Raw genomic sequence first — 15880 nt, forward strand, 5'->3', positions numbered from 1 at the left:
AGTCTTGAACTATAATGCAAAAGTTGCTTCCCAATTAAGCTTAGAATACTTAGTTATCAGTCAAGTTATGTCAGTATTGTTTTTAACAAATCAGACTGCTGGAAAGATATCCATGTGTTACTAAATTTGGTATCATACCTAGCTACATTCAAGCCACAATATAAGCTTCAACTGTGAATCCCGAATGCATTTATGCATTGTCTATCAATTTGCCAACCTTTCTAAAGTGCAAGTTCATAAAAATCATAGAAATTGATATTTTCTTGAGACTGCATAAAGCTTCAAATTATATTTGGTAATGACTCATTCTAGAGGAAAACTTTAGTAATGTTCTATCATTGCCACATATTCCTGTGCCTGTGTTAGAAACACCTCAGTATCTTTCCCTTTCTGACACTACCCCGTACCTACTTCCTCCAGAGTTATGAGACTCAAGGTCACATTACAATGACTTCTGCCATATTTCACTAAGACTTCTTTCCAGTCTTGCCACTAAGTCTTCCTGGAAACATACCTCCTTTAAATTGTCCATCGAAATTTCTCAGGGGAAGTCTACCTGAAGTAATAAGGATACAAATAAAAATTCATAATAATGCAAAGGAGGCCAGAACCATTATATATGAACATCTCTGTTCTAGTCTCAACCCTGTTGGCATTTCTGTAAAGCGTCCTTCTCACAGACTTTCTAATCAGTATAATTTAAAGGTGTATTTAGTATAATTTCTTAAGATTCTATAAAAATCAGAAGTCAAAATGTCACCTGTAGATCTTTATATTTAAACAAGTTTTTTAAGCAAATATACGGCTATTGAAAAATAGCTATGAAATTTTATATATTTAAACATGATAGAAAACAAAAATTTTCGTAGAAAAAGATCCACTCCTGCACATCCCTCCACCTAGGAAAGAAACACAGGTTATGGATGGAAACATTTAATTGGACAAACACAGACAAGTGTTAAATCCTATGAAACACAGTAAGATCAGTCTGATTATTAATGATAAACATCCTGTTGTTCATTGCTAACACTGAAGAAATCCTGGATTTCATTTTGTCTCTGCTGGCACTAAAAAATTCAGAAAGCAGTGACTTCGAGGATAGTCCATGTTGCAAGAAGGGCCACTCTCGGTGTGCCTGATCCGAATGACGACCCCTCCTCCACATCAGGTTCAGATACACCGGGGTGGGTTTTCCTGTTATTCTGACACATGCCTTTCTTCCCCCATGAACAATAAAAGTTTGGTGTGCTATCTTACTGCAGAATTTCCTTCCTGAGTACAAGTACGTCTTATCTATTGAGAAAGTCTGACACCAGGTAGATAGTTGTTTATGTCAAAAAGCATCTCTTAGGCAGATAACTGTTTTAAGAACCTAGATAAACGAGCAGGTTCTCGGCACAAATATACGAGACACTGCAAATATAAGGCGGTTTTTTTTCTGGAAAGACTATTATGCATTTCTACGGTGGGTATTTCTACACACTGCCCTGTCGTGTCCGTGTGGTAAGGCTCTCCAACAGCTGCCCACCCCCACTAAACTCTGTACAGTTCATCTCGGCTCAGTGTCTACAGTCTCGCCAAGGCTAAAAAATTGATTGCTCTTCCCTAATATTTCTTGCTTTCTCCTACTTTCTCTCACACAGGGATCATGCTAAGAAAACAAACAAAACACAGCAACAAAACATACAAACCCCTTTTGCTTTTTTCCTGCATCTCAGCCAGGGCTGAGAGTTAGCAGGTGTGGCCAACCTTCCACATCATCTTGCTGGGCCCCCGTTAACTCGCCACCATTCTGTTCCTGCTGCGGAGAAGGGGTCAATCAGATAAACTAACTTAGATTCACGTGTTAACACATTACTGATCTATCCCTCCAGGTAAGTAAATATCTTATCTAAATGTAAATGTACAATGGTTAGATAAGACCTCAATCACCCACTTGTTATTTCTTAAGTATGTGTTGAGCACTCTGCCGAGGTTACGAAGATGAATAAGAGAGTTCTCAGCCTCCGGGCTCACCGTTTGGTGAAGTCAGCAGATAGAAACAGCACAGTAAATGGGGCGATAGGGGTATGTACAGGTCGTCCTGGGAAAGCGGGGAAAATCAGGGTCACACGGCTTTCTGCAAAGGAATAGGAGCAGGAGTAGTCCAAACACCAAAGAATAAAAGAATCATAAGGTCTGGACTGTGCTAAGGGGCCAACATTTTTATTTACTTGTGTGCTGAATGCTTCAGAGCCACCTCAAATAAAACACTGTACTCTAGCACTATGAGTTCTACCTCCTGAATTTATTTCATTTGTCCCCTTTCCTCTAGACCCACAGCCTCAGTCCCGGGCCTCCTCATCTACCTGGACTATGACATCCCTAGTCTCTGGGTTCTTCTTATTGGTCTCTGGCCTCCACACTGTTAGCATATAGAGTTTGCCAAAATGAAAATCCCTAACACATCTGGTGGATTGGGGTAAGAGCCTGAGAATGACACCCAGAAGAGTGACTCCTGACATGATACCAAAACAGTAAGTAAAGAAAAGCGAAAAGGGCATTCCAGGGGAAGGACCAGCCTGAGCAAAATTATGGAGGTGGGACGCAGTGTGGTGTAAGAAAATATCTAAATGTCTAGCATTTGCATAAGGATAGACTCTGATTTGAATGATCGCCAGCCAGTGGAAGGGATGTTCTTAGTTGAGTATGGGGAGGACACATAGTCAGCCTTCCCAAAACAACAACTTCCTTTTTTGACACTGAGACGGGACCTAACCTCAGATTTTCTCTTCGACTCACAAAGCCTCCTCCAGAGTCTGTGCTTCCCCTCCTTTCCCTAACTTAAAGTACTTTATCTATCCGCTCAGATTTAATTGGTTCCTATAATTCTTTATAATCATTTTGAGATCATTCTCAATTATTACCTCATCTCCCCCACAGCATTTTGGAGGCAGGAGACCTGATGCTATTTCTTTCTCTCCTCCCGTTCAGGACCTTTTAGAACTCTATAAATGCTGTTCATTTGCCATTTTCGTAGCATTTCATAAACAGAAGCAGATAATTGTTTTTCCACAATTGTTTCCCAGGCAGGTAGTGTCCAAGGTCGTTAGATATGAAATGGTATTAAAACTGGCTACCACTTGAGAAGGCCTGCAACAGACCAGCTGTCTTGCACCTGTCGTCTCCTTTAATCTTCACATAACGTCAGTATTGTGACATCAGTATTATTACCCCGATTTTTCAGATGAGAAAACCGAAGCTTAGAGAGACTAATTTACCCCAGTTTTTCAACATTCAATGAACAGGTATTTACAGACATACTTATAATGGGGATCTGATGCTTCGTTAAAAGAAAACACGGTCCATGCTCATACGCAACTTACAGTCTAGTAAAGAAATCAGGCACTAAACAAACATCCACACAATTGAATGTGAGCTGGTGCATTTGGGAGGTTTTAACTTGGTCATGAGAGTTAAGAGAAAGTCTTATTGTGGAAGGGAGGTAAAGGTCCCCAGGATTTAATCATGGGAAGTAAGAAGGAAATATTCTTTCCGGTGTAACACGGAGGAGCCAGGATGAGAACCTACATCTGTCTAACTCACAAGTTCAAGGTCCAAATATTTTTTAAATCCATGAGATCAAAATAAACAGTTTAAACACACACAGAGCTTATTGGTAACTTTTGAAGAATGCTAGAAAATAAGTTGAAATTGGTAAATAAGGGGTTAAATCCAGTATTTATCCTGAGTTTCATATACAAATTATAATGAATATGTAATACTTCAAGTAATCAAGTAGGGGAAGTTTCTTTTAATAAAAATATTTCAGCTGGTAAGATAAAAAGGAATTACAGAATTAATATACTGCAGCCCATAGTGAATTAAGACATCTAGATAATAATCAATAATGGCTACTAATATCACAATGAGACATTATTTGCCTCCTAACAGAAATACACTACACATCTATGAAGACTTGTCAAAAAAAAAAAACAAAACAAAACCAGAATCGAATCATGCCTTTAAAGTACCGATTTAGGGGTGCCTGGGTGTCTCAGTTGGTTAAATGGCTGCCTTCAGTTCAGGTCATGATCTCGGGGTCCGAGGATTGAGCCCCATATTAGGCTCCCTGCTCAGCAGGGAGTCTGCTTCTCCCTCTCCTCCCTCTGCTGCTCTCTCGCTTGCATTCTCTCTCTCTCAAATAAATAATAAAATCTTTAAAGTATCAATTTATAGGAAACAGAGGGGACATCTCAAGAGATAACACTGAAATTTAATCATTAAAAATCAGACAATTCACGGGACCAATGACTCAGTTTCTTCACCAAAGTGATGTTAAGGAAAAAAAAGAAAGAAGGTTCCTATAGATTAAAAGAGACTGAAGAGAGACATATTCCCCAAGCTATCTATAGACTTATTAGGATCCAGACTCAAACAGATTGTTATATATATATATATATATATATGAATCTTATATATATATATATTTCTCATATATATATATATATGAGAAAATTGGAGAAACCTGAACTCTGACTTGTTACTGAAAAATATTAAGGAATTTTTGTTAAGTTTTTAGGTATGTTAATAGTATTGCAATTGCCTTTTAAATAAAGAACTCTCAACTTTAGAGGTTGAAAATATGTACAGATTAAAAGAATGTGACAGATTTGCTCCAAAATCATCTTAGTAAAACAAGATTAAGTAGAGATATACATGAAACAAGACTGTCCATGAATTGATTGCTGAATCTTAGTGGGAACATGGAGATTCATTATATTCTTCACTAGATTTTTGTGTATGTTTGAAACATATAAATTTCAATCATGGATTTGATGTAATTTCTTCATGTAAGTCTTTTCTCTTTCCTGTGCTCCTCTCCACCTCCTCCCTCCATCAGAAAAAGGATCATGTGAGTCACGGGAGTATCCTTGCTTTGATTACCATCCTCTCTCTTGCTGGACAAGGTGGTTCTTCACCAAAATGTAGTTTGGCCGACTCTGAAATATGCTAGAAGACAAGAATTTTCAGCCCTGACCCTAAGCAGCCTAAAAAGTGCACACCCTTCAGAACTATTTAGATTACACTCTGTCACACCTCTTCCTCATTTTTCAACTTCACTTTTTACCATCGCGCATTTTGACATCATGGACATTTACAATTATCAGCAAGGACACAGTCCTTCTCCATAGTTACTGTAAGTTTACTTAGTGTTTACATGGAAAAGTCCAGAGTCACTGGCATGCAAACTCAAACTCTTAGAGACCTTTGGGTCCAGCTCCCTCCATTCCCAGAGGCAGTAAGTTAGTCCCCAACAGGTGAGAGGACTTGGCCAGAGTAGGTACTGAATAGTAATGCCAGACCTGGACACTTTAAAATGACAAACACAGTGTTCCTCTCCAATGCTCTATCTCCAAGGACAGAGGATCATCCAAGACTGTGAATTTAGTATTCATTTTAGTCAATGTGTCCCCAGAATGTACAACCCTAAGCAATATAGTTGACTCCCTTGAGGCCCCTCCTTCCCCTGGGCTAGTGCAATAGCTCATGAGCTGAGGCAGGTTTTGGCTCAAGCAGGGGGACTCGGAGGCTTGGAGGTGCTGCTGAAGCATAGATGGGGCACTCCATGAACAGTGCACCCTAGACCAGGCTTTCTCACCCAGAAGATGCCCCTAGGTGCTTTTCAGCCTGCAATGTTGAATGCTCCTTGTCTTTTGACCTTCTCTTAGTCCTTGCATAGGTTCCTTTATTTATAGTTTCAAAAAGCCTTGCATACATATCAAAAGTTACTAGTGCCCATTTTAAACCCTCTCTTCCTCTCACTTAACACTAAACAGATATAAAACCGAACAAAATTAACATCCTTGATTTAGCGCTCTGGCATGATTCCCGAGCTGAAGCAATTGGATGATGACCCCTGAAAATAATGTCACAATTTCTTCTCTGTTACTTTCCTATAAACGCATAAGATTCTGCCATCCCATTCTGTAAGTTATATAGTTTTCCAAGAAAGCCATACCCAAGAATAACAACTGAATCGCCCAAGGTCTCAGAGGTGGTGAGGCCATTGCCGAGAGCTAGGCCTCTAACTGACCCCAAACCCCTCCTTCCACACAGCACCAGAGGGAGAAAAGTACCATGTGAACATTTTTCAGAGTTCAGGGGATGAACAATCTCCCCACGAAGGGACCATCAGGACCTTAAGGCCCTCTGTTCTTTATTTCTCTTCATGATCCTCCTGGAAAAGGCCAAACCAAGTTCTGTGCTTTTTAGAAAGAGCTGTAAAATGGCTGCAGGAAGGCAGCCTCGGAGTGAACCTGATATTGGGCGTGCGTAAATGGTTCATGACTCTGCTGTTTAGTGTACATGAGTCACCCAGAACACGGTGAGGCTCCAACATAAACCATGTCCTCAGGCCTCACCCTCAGCCCCTGCCACAAGCTTATTCACACATGATGTGCTAGCCTGGCACTCCAAAGCCCCAAATCATCTCTGAGTCAGAGCTCATTACGTGGAACACTTCAGACTTGCTGTCCTAATATTTGCCCGTTAGTTTCTTCCTTTCTTCCTTCTTCTCTTCTCTTCTCTTCTCTTCTCTTCTCTTCTCTTCTCTTCTCTTCTCTTCTCTTCTCTTCTCTTCTCTTCTCTTCTTTTCTCTTCTCTCTCTCTCTCTCTCTCTCATTTCTTTCTTTCCTTTTTGGCTACAAAGGAATTCACTGATCAAATATTTCATTCATTTCACTAGACCCTCACTTTTGAGGGAAATGGATGCATGCATATTTTCACATGTATTTTTAACAGAAAATGAGGAAATAAACAACAACATGGGTTTCTTGTTCATTTTCAGTTCTTCAGAACATCTCATTAACCAGAGCAAACCTATCTCTTGGGCATTCTATTGAATTAAGGATTCACTTTAATCAATAATCGGGTAATATTTCTAGATAAAAATTGAGCAGAATAAACCACTGGGTATGTGCTAGACATTTTTCTTTTGTTTTAGCTGCACCATTTAAATAGACTCCCTCTTTCAAGCTTCAAGCTGCTCTTTTTTCTTCTTTTTTTAAAAAAATACAGCTGACATATAATATTATATTAGTTTCAGGTGTAAACATAGTGATTCAACATGCATCATCATATGATCACCCATAAGTCCAGTTACCATCTGTCACCATACAAAATTATTACAATATTATTGACTATGTTCCCTAAGCTGTACTTTATATCCCCATGACTTATTTATTTTAGAACTGGAAGTTTGTACCTCTCAATCTCCTTTACCCATTACCCCTCTGGTAACTACCCTCTCCCCTCTAACAACCACCAGTTTGTTCTTTGTATCTATGAGTCTGTTCCTGTTTGTTTGTGTTTTTTTTTTTTTTTTATTTTGTTTCTTTGCTTTTTAGATTCCACATATAAATGGCAGGGGTGGAAGCTGCTTTGGTTGGAAGGGTAGGGTGCCTGCCCCAGTGGGTCCACAGGGGAACATGGGGGTGGGGTGAACAGTGATGGCAAGGTAGATGGAGAGAGTCAAAAATGGTACCTTCCAGCACCAGGCCAGCTAGGTAGAAGGCGAGTAAAAATGATGGTGCCTGACAGTATTCTGTTCCCAAGGAAAGTTCCTACAGATCTCTGCCCCTCTGGTTCATGCCCTAAAATGAGTCAATGAATCTCTTTCACATATGACCCAAGTGCTTTTCAAATTCCCACCTCTGGAGTCGGTCTCAGAGTAAGGGAGTTTGTGTACAAACCCTTTAAGAGTGGAATCTTTCTATAGCCCAGGTCTCCTGGACTTTGCCCCACTGGTTTTCAAGGCTAGTTATTACAGAGACTCATCATCCTCGTGGGAGCCCCATGTCAAGGGTACCTGATATGGTGTTTGAACCCCTCACTCCTCAGGGAAGACCTCCACATTTGTGATATCCCTCCCACTTGTGGGTCACCATGCTTGGGGTATGCACCCTGACTAGACCACATCTCTGCCCCTCCTACCTGTCTCAGTGTGGCTTTTTCTTTATACCTTTAGTTGTGGAAGACCTTTTCTGCTAGTCTTCATGGCATACTCAGAGACAGCTGTGCTACATGTAGTTGTGGTTTTGGTGCGTCCATGGGAGGTCAGCTTAGGATCTTCCTCCTTTGCCATCTTGATCCCTGGACAGTAGGCTCTAGTTATTATCTTCTTAAGTGAACCAAGGAAAGGAACATGGAAAGTGAGAGGGACAAGCTGTAACTTATGCAGCAAAGGATATGAAGCAGGACCAAAGGCACCAAGAAGAAAACATTCCACATTTAGCTTCACCTAAAGGTGATCAAAGGCTCTGGAGCCAGACTTCTGATTTCCAGCCCAGCTCTGCTCTGCCCCTTAGCATATGTGTGATTGTGGGCATGTTACCCCTGACACAACTTCCCTATCAGGAAAAGAGAAATAAAATAGCATCTACCTTGTAGGGCTCACTTTTGTTAAAACAGTAACATGTAGAAAATATCAATATATATACTATTGTTTTGCCTTCGGAATACCTTGTCTTAAAACCAACTATGTCATTAATACATAAACCATGACACTTAACCCATTAAGCCATTGCAGCAAAGATGATCATGAAATTGAATTGGATATCTTTGTTAATCATAAGCTTGCTCAATATTTGATATCTGGAGTTAGAAAACAAAATAAGTTGGAAACTGCTTAACCAATATAAACCTTAGTGATATCTTCAGGGAGTTTAAAAGTATAATCTTTAATAATTGATCCTTTCATGTAGTTCTTAGATCTATGTCTAGGTATCTTTAACTTTTAGGTTCATGAGCTTATTTATCTTCTTGCTAAAGTTCAAAATCTAATTTCCAACACAGGTTACTTACTGTAATAAACTCTACGAGCTTTAAAATGACAAGTTGAAGGATACAATTTTTTAGAGTTATGAATTAATAGCCATATATGTCAAAGACTTTGAAAGTGCCAACTTCTTCATATTTATAGATATGTTATTGAAATGATAAAAAATGAACTGAGGAAAGAGGAAAGAACTGAGAACCACATATAATGAATCAAACATACTTAACAAGACATGTACAGACACTTTGGTGTGCATCTCTTTTATTACGTTACATTAATCAAATACTGCTAAAGACATCCATCTAAGCAAAGTGTCACAATAATATTCTATAAAAACATTCTTTTGAAAAGAGTCCATCCTGACAGCCATATCAACTATATTGTCTTAAGTGATTGTCAGACCCATATTTCTCAGAAATTAAGACAATTTATGTGTGTGCCTCCTGAGCTCCCTTCTTTCCCTCTGCCCACTTACTCCCACCCCACCCCCACCAAAGCTGGCTTTCTAAAAGAAAATAATTTAATTAGAAAAAATGCACAAACTCTGGTAATGACTCATGAAAATCTGGCTTTCAATGATTTAAGTTTTTATGAAAGCAGGATATCAATTCTTCTCACTTTTAAAGTTTCACAAATTACAATAGAAAATGATGATTACTTAGCAACATAATTAACCTGACCTGAAGAGGACTTTTTCCTAATGTAACATAGAAATGATGGTTGTACATAGTTATATTGAGCTATCTTTTCATTTTCATATTGATAAACTACCTGAGTATTGCAATTTTTATACATAATTGTTCATAATGTGTGTTTGGATTTCTCTGCTTAAATTCTATTGTATTCCATTAGACTCCTACTCTATAGGAAATGAAATCTATCACTTAATATTCTATTTAATATTGAGATGAACACATATGAGAACAAATAGATGAGGAAAATGGGTAGTCTCTCAGGATCTGTAGCCATTGGACTATGCAAAAATCATAGTACATTACTAAGTCCCTTTTGTTATAGTCAGATATTTCGGGGAAAGTAACAATAACATATTAAAAAACACAACTTTTCTTTTCTTTAAATAGCTCATGTAGCTCATCTTATACATTCAGATAAGATTTATAGTTCTCTGTTCTTACATTTTGGTTTTGCCCTTTCTAAATTAAACTAGATCTTCAAACAATTTAGGTACCGATTTTTTTTTTTACCCTGAAGGAAAAAACTTCAAAGAACTTTAGGGCTAGACACGTTCCTTAATTACTATGCAATTGAACAATCAAAATCTAAAAACTGGAAGCTAGTGACTGGACGTGAGACTGACCTTAATATCTTTATTTTTAGAGAAACTATGACAAAATTGATGGCAGGTAGAAACAGGATAAAAGTGTCCACAAGCTGCTTAGTCAAGTATATATAAAAAGCATTTGGAAAATGGGCAAATTAAGCCAATTACACTTTGTCTCCTCATAAATTAAATTTTCTCTTTCAGTTTGAAAATACAGTTTTACTATTTATATTATCCCCTGCCCCTGAAAAAAAAAAAAAAAACACCTAACAAATAAGCAAGTAATTTTTCAGTTTGATGTAATATAGCTAGAAACCACTCTTCTAAAATTACAGTAACTGTATAGAAAGAAAATTCAAGGTACAGACATGATGACTTTTTAGACCATGTTGAGGCCACCTCCAAAATCTGGTTCTCTTACTAATAAAACTCCTATGCAAGTTCTTTCTCTTTCAGTTCTCGGCACGTTCAGTAACCAGCCCCACTTTTTTCTACCACTCCACTACCAACCTAGTAAATTCTATGTATGACTAATCTCTATTAAACTTGATCTGCTAGATGATTTCTTACTTGTATGTAAAAAAACACGACAACCTGGTTTAAAAAAAGAAATCATTCTCATCATTTTGTCCAGTAGGTCAAGCCCCCAAACCAAAGCAAGTTCTCCCCTCAGATTTTACATTGAACAGCTAAATTTGTTTTACTCTGATTAGCTTTTAAACTTTCTTAAAACTCATCATTTAATTGTATTCGTGTTCTAGATGTTGGAACACAATTTTATTTGATACTGTTTAAACTGAAAATAAACTTTACCAGGAAATCATGCTAACTTTCTTTAACTACTCTGGAAAAGCATAGAAGGTTTTGAATTCAAACAAATATAAAGCATATTCATGATTTGGATTTTTACCAATGTAAAATATGTATCTGGCTATTAAGTCTTATGACCACAATCTATTTATCTGTGCTATATGAGAGATTAATAAAAGCCATAATTTAAGCATTTTTCTCTAATCCTGACCACAGTCCTGCAAGCTAAGTACATTACTCTCAATTTGCCAGTGAGGGAACAGAGGTTGAGTTGGATGGAGCTTGCTCAAGGTTGCAGTAGTAGTAAGTAGGCAGAGCCCAAATTGAATGAAATCCAGGCCTTTCCAGCTCCTAAACTATGTTCTTTGGAGCCTACTGGACTGCTGGCATGAGAGAGAGTCAGTCAATTTTCCTTAACAATGACTTATTAGAACCAGTGAGTCAGCGTTCAGAGAAGTTCTCCACTAAAAGTAAGTTTGAAAGAGCCCCAGAGGGTTGGCCCTAGGAGGCCTTCAGCATTTAGGGAAAGCTCAAAACCAGGCAGGCATTGTGTGGGGCAATTTCTGAAGATGTCATTCTTTAACTGTTTGGACACAAGAATCACAAGAAAATTCTCAAAGCCAAATAACACTTGTTGCATGGGTAAACCCACCTTTGTGTTTTTTTTTTTCCTCTTTACTAATCTAAGATTACAAAAAGAAAACGTACCAAGTAAAAAATAATAATAATAAAAACAGAGATCATCAACTCTGTGACCTAAAATCAGGCCACTGGTTTTGTTTCCCCTACACAAAGATTTTATTTTTTCTAATTAGTTTCAATGCTTTAAAATAGGATATTTCCCCATAAAAGTCCAGATTTCTGGCTCCTCTTAAGAATTTAGGAAATCTGGAGGCAAGAATACACAATGGGGAAAAGACAGTCTCTTCAGTAAATGGTGCTGGGAAAACTGGACAGCTACATGCAAAAGAATGAAGATGGACCACTTTCTAACACCATACACAAAAAATAAACTCAAAATGAATTAAAGACTAAAATGTGAGACCCAAAACCATAAAAATCCTAGAGGAGAACAGAGGCAGTAATCTTTCTGACATCGGCCATAACATCATATTTCTAGATACATCTCCTGAGGCAAGGGAAACAAAAGCAAAAACAAACTATTGGGACTGCACCAAAACAAAAAGCTTTTGCACAGTGAAGGAAGCAATCAACAAAACGAAAAGGCAACCTACTGAATGGGAGAAGATATTTGCAAAGGAGCTATCCAACAGGGGTTAGTATCCAAAATATATAAAGAACTTCTACAACTGAGCACCCAAAAACAAAGAACCTAATTAAAAAATGGGCAGAGGACATGAATAGACATTTTCCCAAAGAAGAAATACAGATGGCCAACAGACACATGAAAAGATACTCAACATCACTCATCATCAGGGAAATGCAAATCAAAACCACCATGAGGTGTCACTTTACACCTGTGAGAATGGCTAAAATCAAGAAGACAAGAAATACCAAGTGTTGGTGAGGATGTAGGAAAAAAGGAACCCTTGTACACTGTTAGGAATACAAACTGGTACAACTACTATGGAAAATAGTGTAGAGTTTCCTCAAAAAATTAAAGATAGAAATACTATATGATCCAATAATTCTACCACTGGGTATTTACCTGAAGAAAATGAAAACACTAATTCAAAAGATATATGCAGCCCTATGTTCACTGCCGCATTATTTGTAATAGCCAAGATATGGAAGCAGCCTAAGTGTCCATCAATAGATGAATGAATAAAAAAGATGTGATATACACACATACACACACACAAACACACATACACCAGTGGGATATTACGCAGTCATTAAAAAGGATGAGATCTGCCATTTGCAACAACATGGATGAACCTAGAAGTATTACACCAAGTGAAATAAGTCAGATTTGGAAATACAAATACCATATGATTTCACTCATATGTGGAATCTAAAAAACAAAACAAATGAATAGCCACACAAACAAAAAAGCTGAATCAGAATTATAAAAACAGAGAACAAATTGATGGTTGCCAGGGGGAAGGGGGCAGGGGAGATGGAAGGGGGAGGGGGAAAGGGAGTGGGAGATACAGGCTTCCAGTTTTGGAACGAATAAGTCATGAGAATAAAAGGCACAGCATAGGGAATATAGTCAATAATATTATAATAGTGTTGTAGGGTGACAGATGGTAGCTACACTTGTGGTGAGTGATGTAGGAAATGTTGGGGTTCAGAGCCAACAGCCAAGAAAGAATTCTTGAGATGTCTTTGGTGCAAAAAGGTGGTTTTATTAAAGCATGGGGAAGGACCCGTGGGCAGAAAGAACTGCACTGGGGTCACGAGGAGTGGCCAATTACATACTTTCAAGTTGGGAGGGGGTTAGGGATAGCTAAGTGTCTAAGGAATTCTGGCAGGAAGGTTTCCAGGACCTTGAGGGGGCTAGCTATTGTTAGGAAAAGGTCATTTATTACTGCCTAGTAAAACTCTAGTCATGAGACCCTTCAGATATCTATCAGTGGGCCATATGCCTGGAGGATGACTGCCAACTTGTATCTTGGGGAGCGGTAGAGATGAAGTTTCCAAAGGAATTTTTATATGTTAAAGCGGACTCACAGGATCCTGGGGGAGGTCAGGCTAAGGTTGCTCTTACCAAAGTATTAACATCGAGGCAGCTGAGTTCCTAGAGGGATGTCACTCTGCCTGTTTCAAGGAGTTGTCAATGGGCTAAGTCGTAAGGATATATATTTTTTTTCTTTCTTTTGCCTTTTTTTCCACATCAGTGAGCACAGCAGAACTTATAGAAAAGTTGAATCACCATGTGTACACCTGAAATTAATGTAATATTGTACATCAACTATGCTCAAATAATTTTTTAAAAGTATTCATTCAAGTTTGGAGAAACCACAAACTATCCAGCTCACCATTATTTCCTCCCTCCCATCCCCCTCTCTCAATACATTCCATTATGTTGCTCATTTGTATTCTATATGGACTTTTGTGTGTGAGCGCCGGTCTGAAGCACTTATAGGATCCTTGGAGAAGTGATCCAGCCTCAGTTTTGCACAGGCTCTTTACCCAGCCTCTCTTGCTTCAAAACCACGGGCTCTCCATGATGTTGGGGAAAGCTCACAAAAGAGAAAGAAGTAGGCTATAACCGGGAAGCAAAATCTGGCTTTGAGTAATTCATGCTTCTTTACAAACAAGCTGAGCTGCCATTACTCTCTGAATCCCAATTTTCTAGTGCAGAGGCTGAAACTAAGAAGGTTGGTTTGATTCCAGAAGAGCAAAGAATTTCTCAACAGGCACCATCTCTCCCAGTAGGGGCAGCAAGAAGGTAAAGTAACCTGCCAATTCTCAATGCCTCTGTGGAGTCCCTCAGGGAGGATGTGGGGCTAAAATAAGCAACAAATGGGGAGATACTCTATTTGGAAAAAGATTCCCTGGTTGTGTGCCTCCCCTTTTCTCCATTTGCGTCAGTAGAGCCCCCCATGACTGTCCCACTCATCCGGAGTTTTGAAAGAGAGCAAACACTCAGAAACAATTGGCAGGTGATTTCAAGTCATTACCTGCCTGCCACGCTAATTACTAGCCATTACCTGCCAGGAGCACGCAGTTTTGTACAGTTTGTGAGACACAGGAAGGGTCTACTTAAATGGAAGTATCATTTTTCTCAGACTAAAGAATGCCAGCATTGGCAGCCCCATGCCTACCAGTGTTGTGTAATGATCAGGGGGCACTCGTTCTGTAAGGATTATCCTTGAAGAGGTGCACACATGCATCTCGCACAGAAAAGGCCAGAGGGATATCCATGGCCATTATTTGCTTCAAATTTCACATCGTTACGTACTAAGGGGAAAAAAAAAAACACAAATCCCATTTTGCAGTGTTCCTACCAAAATGACTCTGAAAACATACAGAATACAGAGTGAATACAACTCTCGCTTTAAAAGTGCATCTTATAATGAATATGGTTCTAGCTTGCCATCTATTATTACCCATCAATAAGTTCCACTGCAATCCTAATTTCCACTTGCAGAATGGGTATTGCTAATGTCTGTAAATTATGGACGTCTCTATTAAATGAAGATCCATCAAAAATTGTCCTTTCTAGCCCATACCGTATATAAACTGTGACACAATGGATAAATAAAAATTGTAATGCTTTTCAGTTACTTTTTAAACTGTAAAAGCCCCGTTCTACCACTTTCATTTTAAGTTCGATTTTATGTTCTTGTGCACCAATCTCAGCCTAACAAACATGGGAATGTATAGCTTTTCAATTCACCTCGTTAAAACCCCATTATTTTACTCTTCTATAGCTTGGCAATGAACATAAGACATGCCAGGTATGTCACTCATTGTATTTTGCCTGAACTTTGAGGATAATTTACAGGATTTTCCAAAATGACACTTCCTTTTTATTCAGCGCTTGAACACTCTTCTGACTGCAAATACAGCAATTATACCAAGTTATGCTTTGACACTGTTACCACAGGCAAGTGGCCAAAGAGCATCCGCAGTCAAACTATCTAAGCAAGTTAACAAGCTCCCTTTACTCTCTACAGAGCGGAAGAAGAAAGGGAATCCAACCCCTGAGAGATGTTAAAATGAAGGAGAAAAAAGACTGTTGGTGTTTGTTAAAGAAAATGGTGTCAGTGTCTTGGGCTGATCAAGGTGTAGAATCTGAGGCCCTGACAGATGCCCAGGCCTACATTTGATAGGAAGCCTTTTTCCAGGTCAGGTCTGCTTTGATGATCTCAACTAATGAATACTCCAGTCTGCAAGGCCTTGAGTTGGGGCTACACCTTGCTTTCATGGTTTGGTCATATGGGTCTGCCCTCCCTCTCACCTCCCTCTCCCCCGTCCCTTACAAGAGTGCATTTTGCCTCCTCTTTTCTCAGTTCCATTTTAGAAAATATCACCACATTTACCACACAAAAGACACT

The 15880-nt window shown here is 38.8% G+C and overlaps 1 long non-coding RNA gene across 2 annotated transcripts in view; it reads right to left on the reverse strand.

Annotated features, from left to right (window-relative positions):
* Nucleotides 1-768: 768 nt before the first annotated feature.
* The window catches only part of LOC141371101 (uncharacterized), a 62250-nt gene continuing 47138 nt past the window's right edge, over nt 769-15880 (reverse strand). Inside the window, exons 1-3 of one of the 2 annotated variants that reach the window (XR_012375745.1) lie at nt 1937-3313; nt 1692-1798; nt 769-899 (exon numbers count right to left, since the gene is read on the reverse strand). This is a non-coding gene — a long non-coding RNA (uncharacterized lncRNA). Of the gene's footprint in view, nt 900-1691; nt 1802-1936; nt 3314-15880 lie in introns of those variants that run through there. The other variant, XR_012375743.1, reaches the window with a different exon arrangement.

Source organism: Callorhinus ursinus, unplaced genomic scaffold (assembly GCF_003265705.2).
Source record: "Callorhinus ursinus isolate GAN/ISIS: 27379988/994484 unplaced genomic scaffold, GSC_fseal_2.0 scaffold2, whole genome shotgun sequence".
Lineage (NCBI taxonomy): Eukaryota > Metazoa > Chordata > Mammalia > Carnivora > Otariidae > Callorhinus > Callorhinus ursinus.